The 14,741-nt window shown below is 43.9% G+C and overlaps 1 protein-coding gene across 3 annotated transcripts in view; it reads right to left on the reverse strand.

Annotated features, from left to right (window-relative positions):
* Positions 1–13,057, reverse strand: part of ZNF330 (zinc finger protein 330) — a 167,846-nt gene extending 154,789 nt beyond the window's left edge. The window contains exon 1 of one of the 3 annotated variants that reach the window (XM_078676862.1): positions 12,959–13,057. The gene's annotated coding sequence lies outside the window, so the exon portion shown is untranslated. Of the gene's footprint in view, positions 1–12,884 lie in introns of all 3 variants that reach the window. The other 2 variants (XM_078676860.1, XM_078676861.1) reach the window with 2 other exon arrangements.
* Between the last annotated feature and the right edge of the window lie 1,684 nt (positions 13,058–14,741).

The raw sequence follows: 14,741 nt of genomic DNA on the forward strand, positions 1-14,741 counted from the left end.
TATTAACCATTAATGTCCTACAAGTATGACATTTCGGCTATTTCATGCCCACCTAAAACTATAAGAATGGCTTGAGCGGCAGGTAATAATCATTTATAGTATATATTGAATTAGGAATAACTGTTGCTGTGGAAATTTCTAAATTAGCAAGACAGCACCACCTTGAGGCAGAAAGTCACAAGTGCCAGTGTTGACAATAAAGTGCCGGTGCCAAGCACTGCTAACCACTGGCTCAAATTCTGTACTGCCTTGAAGGTTTAATCAGAGTCTTGCTGTTGCTTGATTCTGAGCCAAAAAATATGCCAGCGTCTGCGCTCTTTGCTGGGAGGCACACCATTCCCACATCAGTCTTTAAAGGTGTTCCTATAAATATTCTGTCTTGTGATGGGTACAGATGACACTTCAGATAACTTATGGTCAAGCTGGGTTTGGTCAGACATTCTTGTACTGCTTTCAGACCCTTCAATGCTTCTTCCTCGGATGCTGCCAAAAAGAGTCAATCGCCTCGAACCAGGAATACCTGCCCCCCCCCCAACAGATGGAGCAAGGAAACCAGTTGAGCCACCTTCGTTGTGGACACTTTTGGAGCAAAGTTGACTCAATGATAGACTCTGGAACTTATATTCCCACAAATGAAGATTCTCAGGTACTTTTGAAGTTGACAAGCTGCCTGTATGTGAAAATAAGCCATTCCACCTCGTATACACCACTGGCATTACATTAATTATCCTTTGGTGTATCTCCATTTTGAATGGTATTTCAGACTTAATGTGTTCACATTCTAGTATATTGTTAGACAGAATCCATCTGTCTCCTTCAGGACCAAGAATATTATCAAAAATTCCCTTTTCTAGCTCCTGTTTCAGAACTACTTTGATGGTAGGGTTCAAAATTAGTCAACGGCCTACTGATCTCATTGCTATTTTGGTAGGCTTGAACCTCTGGAATGAAGAACTGGAAGTAGATTGTTTCCATTTCAATTTGAAATTTCTTATCTTTTCTCCTACTGGCCATTTTAGGCCACATCTACCATAGTCAGGAATGTTGAGATTTGACTAGAGGAAGCTCTATTTCTTTGGCCAAATTTTCCTTGGAAGGTCGTCTATCTCGGTCTTTTCGCAAACTGCACTGGTTGCCTACTTGAAGGTTGCTGGAAAGAAAATTCATTTGAACTCTGGCTAAATTATAAAGTTGAAGAGTGACTGAGTGAAAAGGAATGTATATTTTCTGTAAAGAGTCAATATAATCTTCTCTCGAACTCAGATCCAAATAATGTACTCTCTTCAAAGGGCAAACGTAACACCACACTTTTGTTCAGTGTTCGTATTCCAGTCTCTTAAATAGATCATTTTTCTTGCTGCAACTACAGCCCCTTCTGCCAGGCAAGCTGCACAAATCATATCAAAGGACATATTGGAAAGAAACTCAACCTGCCTTTCCATTCCCTCCTATAACGAACAACATTTGCTGTCTTCTTGAATAGCTTTAAACAGCGTCTTGAAGTCTGTAATTAGAGATTGAATAGTATACACCCCACACTTGCCAGGTCTAAAGGACAAAGAGGATTCTGAATAGAACTTATTTAAAGCAGAGTCAAACTTTTTAACTGTGAGGGTACTATTTTCAGTCATGGATGTACTGCCCACCAAACTAGCGAACCAATGATTCCACTTTCACAGACTTGAGAATTTTCCTTTTCATGCCTTTCAGTGGGTAATGTCTCAATATGAATCGAAGTTAATGTTATCAGGGTCCTCCTACTCATTTCAAATTACATCCAAAATATGTTTTTGTAGAGGTAATCCCAACATAGCCATTCTTTGTAACTGACTTAATACAGCTTCATATGATGGGGGAGGAAAACGCATTTCTGGCGAATCTTTAAGAGAATTTTATACAATAATTCTCTATCACTATATTGCCCCTTCCACTCTAAAGGAGAAGCAGTTTTTAGGTCTCGCCTTTTCCATTCCGAAGGAATGGGAAATGGCGAGAATTCAAGTGCTCAAAATCCTCGTGAAACCACCGCTTTTTTCGTGCGGTTTTCTTCGAGTTCACGTGGCCACAGGCACGCGCTTTTGGCCCATAAAATTTCATGGCCATCTGTTCCCCAATGTCCCTCCCACCCTTCCTTTGATCTTGCCGCGAGTTCTTACAGGCTAATGGCCCTCCCCCTCCCCCAGCACAGAGCGCGCATCGCTTCTTTTTTTTTTTTTAAGAGCGCTGTGCTCTCACAAGCACTACTTCCTACTTGTCTTTTTTTTAACATTAAATAATGGCGGCCGCGCATCTTGTTGTTGCTTGTTAAGATGTAAACTTGTTGCGGGGATGTAACCTCTTGAGCTCCGGTCAAAGTTCTATATAAATTACACAATGAAGGTAAATGTGTGTGTGGTTTTTTTCCCATTGCAGTGGGCAATGTTATTGGGCCGTTAGCAGTCTGCAGAGTGTGACATTTAATAAAACAAAAGCACACTGTAAAACTTCGGGCACAGAGTATTTATACTAGGAAACAGCGCTCAGCCAAAAGTCACGCACGTTAAACGCTTCTCTCCATTTCATAGGCTTCATAAGAGGCGCGTGTTTCAGTAATGACACCTCCAGAGACTGAGTGACGCTGAAGTCCCGAAAGACATCTTACACCTCCGCCATTCGGAACAACCCCGCTCGCCGCTGCAGCTAGTACTGAGGAGCCAAGCTGCAGTGAGTGTGCGCGACGCCATCTTACTTTCACCCAAGCTTCCTGGTGATCGGATGTTCCCTCAGAGGCTGACTCCAGCGTCATATCCCCTTTCAATGTTACACTGAGACACATAGTCCAGCCGCGGATCTCGCCTTTTACCTGAAGCTTTGACTCAGGGCCTTGGTTCCGAGAGGTCAGCTGCACATGCCAGCCAGGCTGTTCTCGTTCATGCCTTGATTTCTCACCAACGCAAGCATTTTACTCCACTAGATCCGATTTATATGGGAGACTACAGATTTTTTTAAGCTGAAAATTACACTATTTTAGCTGTCTCCCGCCTGAAATTACATCTGTTTCAATAGAAGTTCATGGGGAAATACATTCTCCCGATGTTTGTTTCGCGTGGGGGGATGGGCGCTGTTCCCTGGCCCTGTTAAGTGCTGCTGTTGAAGTCGAGAGGCGTGTTTCTGTTGCCTGCATTTACTTTTAAAACGGTGAAGACTCACTGCCGCAGGATTAGTACCTCTCACAAATTCTCCAGTGTTACTATCTCATGTCTCAATCTTGACACAAGTGCATTCTCATTATCACTCTCCACCCGCCTCTTGTATATAAAGGTTGCGTACCTCCATCTTGCTGCAAGGCACAAACTGCAACTTGTGCTTCATGGTGATGTGCTCCTAGAAGCTTGGTATTGTTCTGTTCATGCCGTGCTCACATATTCCTAGAATCCTGTTTGTCTCTCTTAAATGTGCCTTATCGTGGCCTACACTGCCGTTCCGCCCGCGATGCTGGCGAACAAAAGCCCTACTACTACAACGTAATAAACATAGTGATCTCTGGAACAACTCTCTCTTCTAGCTGGCAACATAAAAAACAAGCATTGGCATAGCCAATAGGTCTCGCATTTGGGACCTTATAAGTGTTTAGCCATGCAACAGTTGGTGTTGTTGCACCAAGGATATTCTACTGCATAACTAAATACTTATAGGGTCCAAAAAGCGAGACCTATTGGCTATGCCAATGCTTGTTTCATTAGAATCAGAAGAATCATCAGCATTTTCCTTTAACTTTGCTAATGTTAAGTTTTACGTGAAAAATGCTTCACTGAAAACATGGATTCCCATGTAAACTGCCTGACTTCGTCTTCAAAACTCAGCCTTCTCTCCAGTCTAGCTTTGCCAAGCTAGACTGTTTTCCATCTCCCACCTATGAGGAATTCATTCCCTTGGCTCATAGTGTGGCGTCGGGGTCTCCTTTGGACCCGCTCCCACATAAATACTGGAAGCTGTTCCAGGAAGAACTTTTTCCCCCGCTGCTTGCCATCTGTGATCAGTCCCTGGTTTCAGCACGGGTTCCAGACTGTTGGAAGCTGGCCGTGGGTTCCCCTCTTCTTAAAAGGCTACCTTAGATCCGGTTTGCCCAGCCAACTATCGACCTATTTCCTTGCTCCCGTTTCCAATAAAAATCCTGGAAAAATGGGTTACAAAACATCTGTCGAACCATCTGGAGACCGGGTCCTGTCTGGATGAGGTTCAATTCGGTTTTAGACCGGCTCACGGGACCGAATCAGCATTGGTGACTGTGTTAGACGATCTTAGGACGCGAGCCGACCATGGTAGAGCTGCCTTTTTAGTGCTGCTCGACATGTCGGCCGCGTTCGACACAGTCAACCACGAAATTCTGATTAAAAGGTTAGAGGAAGTGGGGGTGACAGGCCTTGCTCTGCAGTGGCTGACATCATACCTTGGAAATCATCATCAGGTAGTGTCACTGCCTCCTTTCAAATCTGACATCAGGAAAGTAGAGCAAGGGGTCCCACAAGGGTCGGCCATCAGCCCTATCCTCTTTAACCTATATCTGCGGCCTCTAGTTGCGCTAATTAGATCCTTTGGCATAGTGGTGACGAATTACGCGGACGACACTCAACTTGTCTTCTCGCTGGAGGGCAAGGAAGCAGTGACGCTAGACACCTTCCACCGTTGTATGCTCGCAACTGCTGATTGGCTAAATCAGAATTCGCTGCAGTTTAACAGCTCTAAGACAGAAGTCTTACACTGCACTACTGATCGTGTCCCTAGACCTCTTCCGCTGGACTTTTGGCCGCCTTCCTTTCAGAGTACGTGTGTGTCAGCTATTTCGGTCCGTAATCTGGGAGTGATGTTTGGGTCTAATCTCCAATTGGACGCAGCTGTTAGTAAAACTGTGAGTAACTGCATGGGATTACTTCGAATGTTGAGGAAGGTCCTTCCGATGCTCCCCGTGGACAGCAGGCCAGAGGTGGTGAGAAGCATTATTGTAAGTCATCTGGACTACTGTAATGCCCTTTTTCTCGGAGCACCAGTTACCCTGATAGGAAAATTGCAACGGGTGCAAAATCTTGCTGCCAAATTAGCGCTAGACCGTCGTCGTTTTGACTCCTCATCCCAGGCACTAAGGGACCTCCACTGGTTACCGGTCCTTCAGCGGATTGATTTTAAATCACTATGTATCGTATTCAGGGCTCTTCATGGACAAGGCCCAATGCCATTACAGAATATGTTTCATTGGTATACTCCGTCCAGATCCCTTCGTTCGGCTTCTGCCTACCTTGCTGTGGTGCCTAAAGTTCTGAGATCACGATTGGGTGGCCGATCTTTTAGCTTTACGGCAGCTAGGCTATGGAATGCTCTTCCACTGGGATTGAGAAGCACGAATGATCTCAATTCTTTTAAGAAGAACTTAAAAACCCATCTATTTCCTAAGGATGGGATACATTAGGTTCTTCTAATCAGCACGATGCGAAGCAGGCTCCTTTTAGTCAAAGCGCCAGGATACCCGTTGGGTGACAGACACGCGCTATAAAAGTATACCAATACAATACAATTTATCCCTCCTGGTTTTCTTCCTAGGAGACTAACAATATCTTGCCCTGGAAGCAGAATAACTATCCTCCTATAAGTGCATCACTTTCCTTGAATGTTTGCCCATTTCCAATCTATGTATATCACAATGAATATGCCCAAACCTGTCCCACTAAAATTGGGATGATGTAGAGAAACTTACCTGTTCAGCACACTTGTCTAAATACCCCCAAAAAGCACGCTGAACTTTCCGATCGAAAAGAAACCTTCTGCATAAGAAACCCACAATGAGCTCAACACACAAGTGCTGAACCGAAAATATCGCTGGTCACACCTCATTAGGGGTGATCAAGTTTCTAGGAAAAACAAGAGCAGTAGGCTTTTATGCATTAAATTCATTATGCAACTTACCTAGATTCATCGCACCAATCCTAAATTCAGGCACAAAATGAGTACCTTCTTATCTCCATGGCTCACCCTCCTGGAGATTTTTTTCACCCACTGTGCATGCCCTAGAGGCCAATGTAATACCCATTTCTTCTTGATGCGGCCAACCCAATAAAGACTGTCCATTTCTTGCCACATACACCTCACCATAGGTGTGTCTTGCGGAAAAGAGCAGGTTTGCCCAAAAATAGCTCACCCAATACATTTTAAGACCAGGCACATTATCAGGTGGTATTAAAATGTTGTCAGGCCATCTCTCTTCCACCGTAGTCAGTGAAATAATAGTGTATCATGCACAAGAATCTACTAAAGCATTACGGATCTCTCCATCTAGGAATATGCTACACAATCGAAAATTCTTCTTAGTCTTGCCATCGCTAACACTTACAACTGTATTGGGATTTAGATCATGACCATCATCATCATACTCCATATCATCATAGTCTTGTACAAGACTGACTTTCTTAGCAAAAGATCCGCACATTTTGTTGAAATGTCCCTTCTTATTGCATTTAGAACAAATCTTATCAAAAGCAGGACACAGTTTTGAATTACCTAAATGTGACATACTGCCACATCTATAACAAAGCCATTTCTTTCTTCACCCCAGTTCTTTGACACACAGGTTTTGTGTTTTGTCCCCGCTATTTATGTTTTTTAAACTACATGGACCTCAGTATTGGAATGTCCTCTAATTTCCAGCACAAATTTCTTTGAATGCCCAATAGTTTTTGCAATTTCAATCACGGTATTAAGAGGCATGTCAGTAGAGGTCCACAGTCTCTCCTGTATTTTAAAATGTCTTTGCATTAAAATTTGGTCCCTTAAGACCTGCTCATAAGTGATATGGTCAAAATCACAAATTACAGCCAAGGACCTAAGTGCTGACACACATTCTTCTGCGGATTCGTTATCACATCTCATTCTCTACGTCAGAAGAATAGACAGAAGTCAATTGACGAAAAACAATTAACAAAAAGTGAAGGCCATCATGGACTGCACCAGTGAGTGTTGTTATATCTAAATTCAAACTAAGGCGCTCAACTTTAGGTGACCCCCACTGCTTAGGAATCACTTAAGCAACAATGTTTTAGACAAAAAGAAAAGTTGCGCTAACATTCACAATTTACCTTAATCAAGTGATCTAAGTTCAAAGAGAAGTCTTTCTTTTTCTTTCATCCAAAAGTTTGCAGCTAGTATCCATTCACTTGAATTCAGTCCATCAGGAGTTTTATGTTTATATTCAAATCCAAATTTTATTAGCTATTTTATAGACAAGTTATTCAGCCAAGCCAATGCGCTTTGTCCATTAGGACTTCTTCAGGGTTGGACAAGGTGCATGGTGTCACAATGTAGTATGTATCTCCTTTCATGACATGACTTAAGAGGGAAGTTGTCCTAATATCAGGTGGTTTGGTCTTCCCATGGGACCTTTTATCGTTCCAGATGCAGCACCAAACGCAGGAAATCCACTATGGATCGAGCATGCTTCATTCAAGCAATGCGCTTCTTAGCCACCACACAGCTGCATGATACAAGCTAGACCGCGCACACACCGGAGGCGCGCACTTGTGCCCATTACATTAGAACACGAGCGCAACAACAATCCTGTCATGCTTGTGTTTTATGTAACTCACACTGCACATCATATGGAACTTAATACCCCATGAGACTAGTCTTAATTCAAAGTGCCTAGCCTGTAAATTGGTCATTCAGTGCATGGAACGCAAGCTTCCAAGCCAACACTTTGACCTTGAGCGATATTGCAGCTTTAGTCTGAATGGCATGGCCTGTCATTAAGTTATGGATACCAGGATTTCATACTTGTTTCTGACTTTACAGTCATTCTCTTTCTCTCCGACAGATAGAAAAGGCGTTGCCTCGACCAATGTGGCTTTTGTTTTGCTATCAGCTATCTTTTTTCCAACCAGGAAATGTATGTGGGTGTTTTGAGACAAATCGGTCTGCCTTCGTACTGTAGAAAAACAGGGTGGTAATCACATATCAGGCCTGTTGACCACTGTATGCGGGAGCGATGTTTGGGGGCCGTGTTTGAAGACCACCAAGAGGTAGGGAAGAAGAGGCTGCCACGGTAGGAGCACACATGGACCAGTGACTGAAAAGCTATGGGCATAAAAGACAGCATGGACCATTTTGGGTGTGTCCTCTGTGCACACAACACTAGCCTCCATATTATAAATGAAGACAGTTTCCCTGCATACCCCTTTGCAGCCAGACCACTCACGCTGCTATCTTTTGTTCTCCAATTACCAGAGGGAGGACCAGATAGACATAACAGAAGAGACGATATCACTCAACCCACACAATTTTCTTCAGCGTACAGGGAGGAGGCCACTGAGAGAAGGAAGTACTTAAACTTTGAAATAGGCTTTTGGAGAATCACAATATGTAGTTCTGCTTTGGACCAGGTCTCTTCACCAAAGCAGGAAGAGCAACAGAATACTGAAGAGACTTTTACGACTACTTCAGACTGATAGACTGCGCTAAACTACCAATTGCACCTCCTCCTAATAAACCTTAACTTCTACATCTCCAGCCTGCAGACTTTTTTCTCCCCAAAATCTCAGACCACCTACCAGAAACCTGTCCACAGATATAAACTCTCATTTGATTGTACACCTATATGTATGGTTATGGCTGTGGCTCAATGCTTTGGCTGTCTATTTCACATGAATATTGTATGCTAATTTAATGTTTGAAACAAGGATGTCTTCAAAAGCTCCTGTACGATGTATATAACACAGCATGAATGGCCATCTTCTTTAGGGTGTTTAATCAGTTTCGTTCACATAGGTGAGACACTTCAAGGCCACAGTAGTTCACTACTTGCTCAAGCAATTCTATGAAAAACCAAAACACTAGCCATCTATACCGGCAAAAGCAAGGGTGTTTGTTAAATGCAACAAGAAAACCCAAACAGTATGTTTTCTATTCATGTTTAGTGTTTTATCCCCTAGATCGTGACTGTAAACTAATTGCAGTTTATGCTTGACAGACCAGGTTAGCAGATGCATACTAAAGCAAGCCTTGTTAGTTGCACTAAACCATATACAAAAGAATTCAGCATTAGCACAGTATATCATATAATAATCTAAGAAGGAGGATGTGTGAAGGTTACAATGCAAACAAACAAATACTGCAAGGTTTGACAGATAATGATACTAGGCAACCTTAAGCCTCCAGGAGTAGACACGAAAAATCTGATACCACCAGTAACAAAACCCTATTCCAAGGTTCCTGCTCTTCATAGACTATTTCACACAGTAAAGTTGGGATCTGAAACTGGCACCCTTCTACATTTGAGGCCCAATGACATAGAACATAGAACTCACATCTTTCTATAGGAAAGAAAGGTGCATTTATTCCAGATGAGTAGAAACTCAACTGCACGTCAAATATAACTTCCCTGTCATTTGCATAGCAAACAAAGGCTTTTACTACTGAATATTTTAAAATGACATTCAAAAGATTAAAAACAATCACCCCAACCACTTTCGCCTAATGGACAGAGGAGAAGGAAGCTCTGTAAGGAACCGTGACGCACAAGTTATTCAAATATTCTGAGCATATAATGATATTTACAACAGTAATTAATGAGTTATCAAGAAAGAGAGTAGGGTGAGAGGAGTGAATGCAGGGTGAGTGATGTGACCTATGAGTTTGAGTGCAGGTGAAAGTGTAGAGTGGGTGGAATGAATGCATGGTGAGTGATGTGCTTATTTGAGTGAGATTGCAGACTAAGCTGTGAGAGTGACAGGTGAGTGAAGTGTCACATGAGGGTGAGTAGTGTGCTCGTGTAAGTGCAGGGTGAAAAGTGTGAGTGCATGGTGGGTGGTGTGAGGTTAGTGTCATCATTCTGAGTGCAGGGTGAGTGGTGTGCTCATGTGACCGCAAGGTAAGTGGATGGATAATGGCTCGAGTTCATGGCAAGGGGCATAAGTGCAGTGCAGTAGCTGTGAGTGCTGTGCTCCCATGAGCGCAGTATAAAAGGAGGATAAATGGTGCGAGTGCAGGGTAACAGCCTCCACACCATAGGATTAGCGGTGAAAGTGACAGGGGAGGGGAGTGTCATGTGCATGCAGGGTAAGCGGTGAGCTTGTGTGAGTGCAGGGTAGGAGGTGGGTGAATGGTGTGTGTGTATGGTGAGCAGTGTGATCACTGTGAGTGGAGGGTGAACGTTAGGAGTGAGAATGAGGAGTGAGTTGTCTGAATGCAGGATGTATTCCCAGACACCTTGAGTAACTCAGTAGTGTATTGGCAGGTATTTCAGATGCAAGTTAAACTATTGCTATTATGGCATCAATCAGGGGTAGAAGAAATAAATAATGTGCTGATCCTGCAGCAAACTTTCTGTCTCCTGATAAGGGTTGCCGCTGATCAGATTTATACCAGCACCAGTATTTTGATGCCCCAGCCAGTAGGAAAATAAGTAAAATCACATAAAGCCGATATTTTTAGCACTTATTTGTGCATACGTCAAACAGCGAACATAAAAATCACTTTTTAATGTGTTTGAGGGCAGAATTAATGATCCATGACTAAATAAAGGAAACAAAGACAGAAAGGTCATGTCACAAATGAATGCATACCATTTTACTTACAGCCCTATTTAATGTCAAGGAGAAGCCCCAACAGACTCCTTAATCAACAACAAATGTCAGGTATTTCTCTCTAGGAAAGGTGGCATCTCTATTCCTGAGATGTCTTTTATCTAAATGCATAAACCCAGGTCAAACAGGATTACTTTAGAAGCCATCCCAGAGTCACTGGATGATCATCCAACTACCTTAGAAGTCATTTACACGTCATCAGACATCATCAAGCTCTTGAAGTCATCAGCAAGCTGCAGAAGCTCAGCCTGATGGTTTGAGGATGACTTGAAAAAGGAGTACCTGATGACTTTAGTAGGTGTCATTATTCGTGATGATTTAAGGAGGAGTTGAAAATTAGTATCTACTGACTTCAGAAGGTGTCATTATTCCTGATGATCTGAGGATGACTTGTAAATGACTCTCCGATAACTTTACAAGATGACATTGTTCCTGATGACTTTGGGGTGATTTGAAAATAAGCATCTGAATACTTCAAAGGTACTATTGTGTTTTCAATAAGATGTTTTTGCGTCTGGTGATTTTAACAGGAATTGCTTGTCTATTTAAAGAGCAGGTTCACCACTTTGGTTTCAGTTTTCCAGAAAAATGCAAACGGTTGGATGACTGCACAATGAATTGCAGATAAACGTCTGACCTCCTGCAGCTGGGAGCCCCAAAACCCAAACACACCCTGAACCCCCAAATTAACCCTTGCACCCCAAAACCCAAACACCCTGAACCCCAATATTAACCCTTGCACCCCAATATTAACCCTTGCACCCCAAAACCCAAACACACCCTGAACCCCCAAATTAACCCTTGCACCCCAAAACCCTAAAATTAACCCTGGCACCCCAAAACACCCTATACCCTAAAATTAACCCTGACACCCCAAAACTCAAACACACCCTGAACCCCCGAATTAACCCTTGCACCCCAAAACCCAAACAGCCTGAACCCCAATATTAACCCTTGCACCCCAAACACACCCTAAACCCTAAAATTAACCCTGGCACCCCACAACCCAAACACACCCTGAACCCCCAAATTAACCCTTGCACCCCAAAACCCAAACACACCCTGAACCCCAATATTAACCCTTGCACCCCAAACACACCTAGGGGAGAGGTGTGGCGCCGCGGCCAGGGTGACTGACGCTGGAATCTGGGGACCACGGTTCGATCCCCGGCTCCGGCGGCAGGTTAGCCCAGCACCATGTGACTCTGGGCAATAGCTCGCTTAATCTTCCCGACGGCCCCCAGCGCCTAGAGACCCTTACGGGTGATTGTGCGCTATACAAATGTGGACTTTACTTTACTTTACCCTAAAATTAACCCTGGCACCCCAAACCCAAACACACCCTGAACCCCCAAATTAACCCTTGCACACCAAACCCAAACACACCCTAGACCCTAATATTAACCCTTGTACTCTAAAACCCAAACACACCCTAAACCCTAACACTAACCCTGGCACCCCAAAACCCAAACACACCCTGAACCCCCAAATTAACCATTGCACCCCAAAACCCAAACACCCGGAACCCCCAAATTAACCCTTGCACACCAAACCCAAACACACCCTAAACCCTAATAACCCTTGTACCCTAAAACCCAAACACACCCTAAACCCTAAAATTAACCCTCGCACCCCAAACCCAATGTTGTGTTTATAATACGCGTCTCCCTCATGGGACACCCTACCCTGTGTGCTTGCCAGTGTCCCTGCGAGGACACCGTACCAGCAGTGAGGTCACCAGCTGACAACTGTCAGAACGGAGTTACCAGCTGATCGCCGATCTGACTGCAGCTGCGCTCCACGTCTGTAGGAGCATCGTGTTGGTTTGAAGAAATAAAGTAATTGTCAACTTGCTTTGGTTGGTGATTCTTAACACCCAAACATGCTCTAAACCCTTAAATTACACCTGGCCCCCCCAAACACAAACCCACCCTCAACCCTAAAATGACCATGTACGCCCTAAAATCCAAAAGCCCTACAAACCCCCAAACTGTTTATGAATGCGGAATGCCGGGAGGCGCTGCTGTGATTGCAAATGACACTTTCTGTACCCCCAGGCTGCACTTCCTTCATAGAGTATTTCCACAAACACATAGTTTAGTGGAATCCGAATGTTAGACTCTTTAAACAACTGCGGACAGACCTGCTCATGGCCCGAAGAATAGGTCTTGCAAAGGAAAACAAGCTGTGTCGTCATGGTGACTGCCGAATTCACTCCATCACAATACTAAAATACATTTTTAAAAAGCACAGCTGCCTCGAACACAATGCCAAAATCACCTACTGTAAACCTTCAGTCTGCCGGCTGGCTGGGACTCGAACCGCAGATCCTCAATGGAGAGCAGCTCTCTCACCTTTTCATATACCGGAAGCCGGTGGATTCCTCTAGCAAAAGCCCACGCACATCCGGGAGCGCCGGAAGGGACGTCATTGTTCTGCGGCGAGAACGAAGACTGCCGTGAGTGCAATGGCCTTTAAAGGGACAGATGGATTGGCATCGGTCTCTTTATTTTTCCAACTCCACTTCCTTCATCGATCCTCCGCTCTCGGTCCCAGCTGTTCAATTTCCGTCCCAGACCAGCTTCCTCATTTTTTGGAAAGCACGAGTTTTCATTAAGGGGGCAAATTCAGACGCAGCTCCCTGCGTGTGTGTGCTTCGTACGTGTTATAATGAAGGCTTGCGTTGCAAGGTGTGTGTATTATGTGTGTTTGATGTTTGTCTGTATCAGCCTGCCTACTTGTTTAATATGCACCTTTTGTGTTTGAGCATGTGTATTTTTGTGTATGTGTGACGTAGTGCGTGCCTGTGTAAGTTGTCGAAAACTGCAAAAAGCCTAAAAAATGTGTTTTACAGCAAGTTCTTTGCCGTAAGGAAAAATAAATTACTGCCCGTATATTGTAGGTCCCATGTTGGTTCCAAGTGTACCTGCGTGTATTCAAGATTCTCGACCAAATGGAACAGTTTTCGATCTACTGAAAAGTTGTCAATCAAAGAAGGCTAAACACATTTATTTATGTGAATATTGTATATTGTTGAGCATTACTTGTGTCCTTGCAACTTGTAGTGAGCTTTCATTACTAAATGAATGTGTGCTCTATTGTTGAATCCTGGTCACGTTCCTCAAGCTGTGTACCATCCTTGTCCCCAAGTGACTCCACACACGGACACAGATGCAGTCCAGAAATATTGTTGATTTATTAAATCAATATTATAACAGCAAAAGGCCAGCTATAGAGCTGGCTGGAGAAAGAGCTTTCCACTCCTGACATGAACTTCCCTCAGCCTGAAACCACAACTATTAACTTCTTCACTCACAATTGTTCTATGCACATGAAATGTTTGCGAAGGGAGTAGGCTTGCGGGATGTAGAACTAAACAACATCCCTACATTAATCTTAAAACCGGAGCCATTGCAGGATTCCTATCTCCCCCAGCTCCCCAGATGCAGGAACTCAGCAGTGTCAGCTGCAGCTTGAGTGTTGATCGAAGGTAGTCCTGTGGAAATCGGATTGGTATGTGGGTGTTTCAAAAGTCAGTGTCCGATTCGGTCATGGATGGCCCAGCAGGTGCTAGTATTTTGCAGGAGGAAGAACACAGGCTATTGGGTCAGTATCAGAAGGAGCTTAAATGCCTCCTTGGGTTAGGCTTAGAGTGGCAGGGAAGATGGAGCCTCAAGCAAGTGGAAGGCCATCACCGTTATCACTCCAAGTTTTGTTATATTGTTAGAAAATCTCTAGAGCACCTAGCTGCCCCAGCAACGGGGCTTCCCAGCGTTAGTCCAGTGAAAACAAAAAATGCTGAGAAATGGCAAAGGCCATATTAAAGGAAAAACCCTAAGTAGAGAAGAACCAGGACCTCAATGTTTTTCTGAACTGCAAATGGTTCTGCTATGGCTTGCAGTCCGCCCCTGAAGGGCTCTGTTGGAGCCTTGGAGCAGGCTGTGGTACCCAGTATGAGAGTACTGAGAACCCTGAAGTAGGCATATAGAGTCAGGTCCGAGGATGCAGTGCCTCATCGGACATGCACTCTGTGGGCAGTAGTAGGAGTAGGCAAACTCTATTTCATTACTTCTGAGGTTGATTAGCTTGGATTATATAAAAAAGGTTTTGAACAGAAATGAACCGCGCCCTTAAGAA

The sequence above is a fragment of the Lissotriton helveticus genome, chromosome 2_1, assembly GCF_964261635.1.
Source record: "Lissotriton helveticus chromosome 2_1, aLisHel1.1, whole genome shotgun sequence".
Taxonomy (NCBI): Eukaryota; Metazoa; Chordata; class Amphibia; order Caudata; family Salamandridae; genus Lissotriton; species Lissotriton helveticus.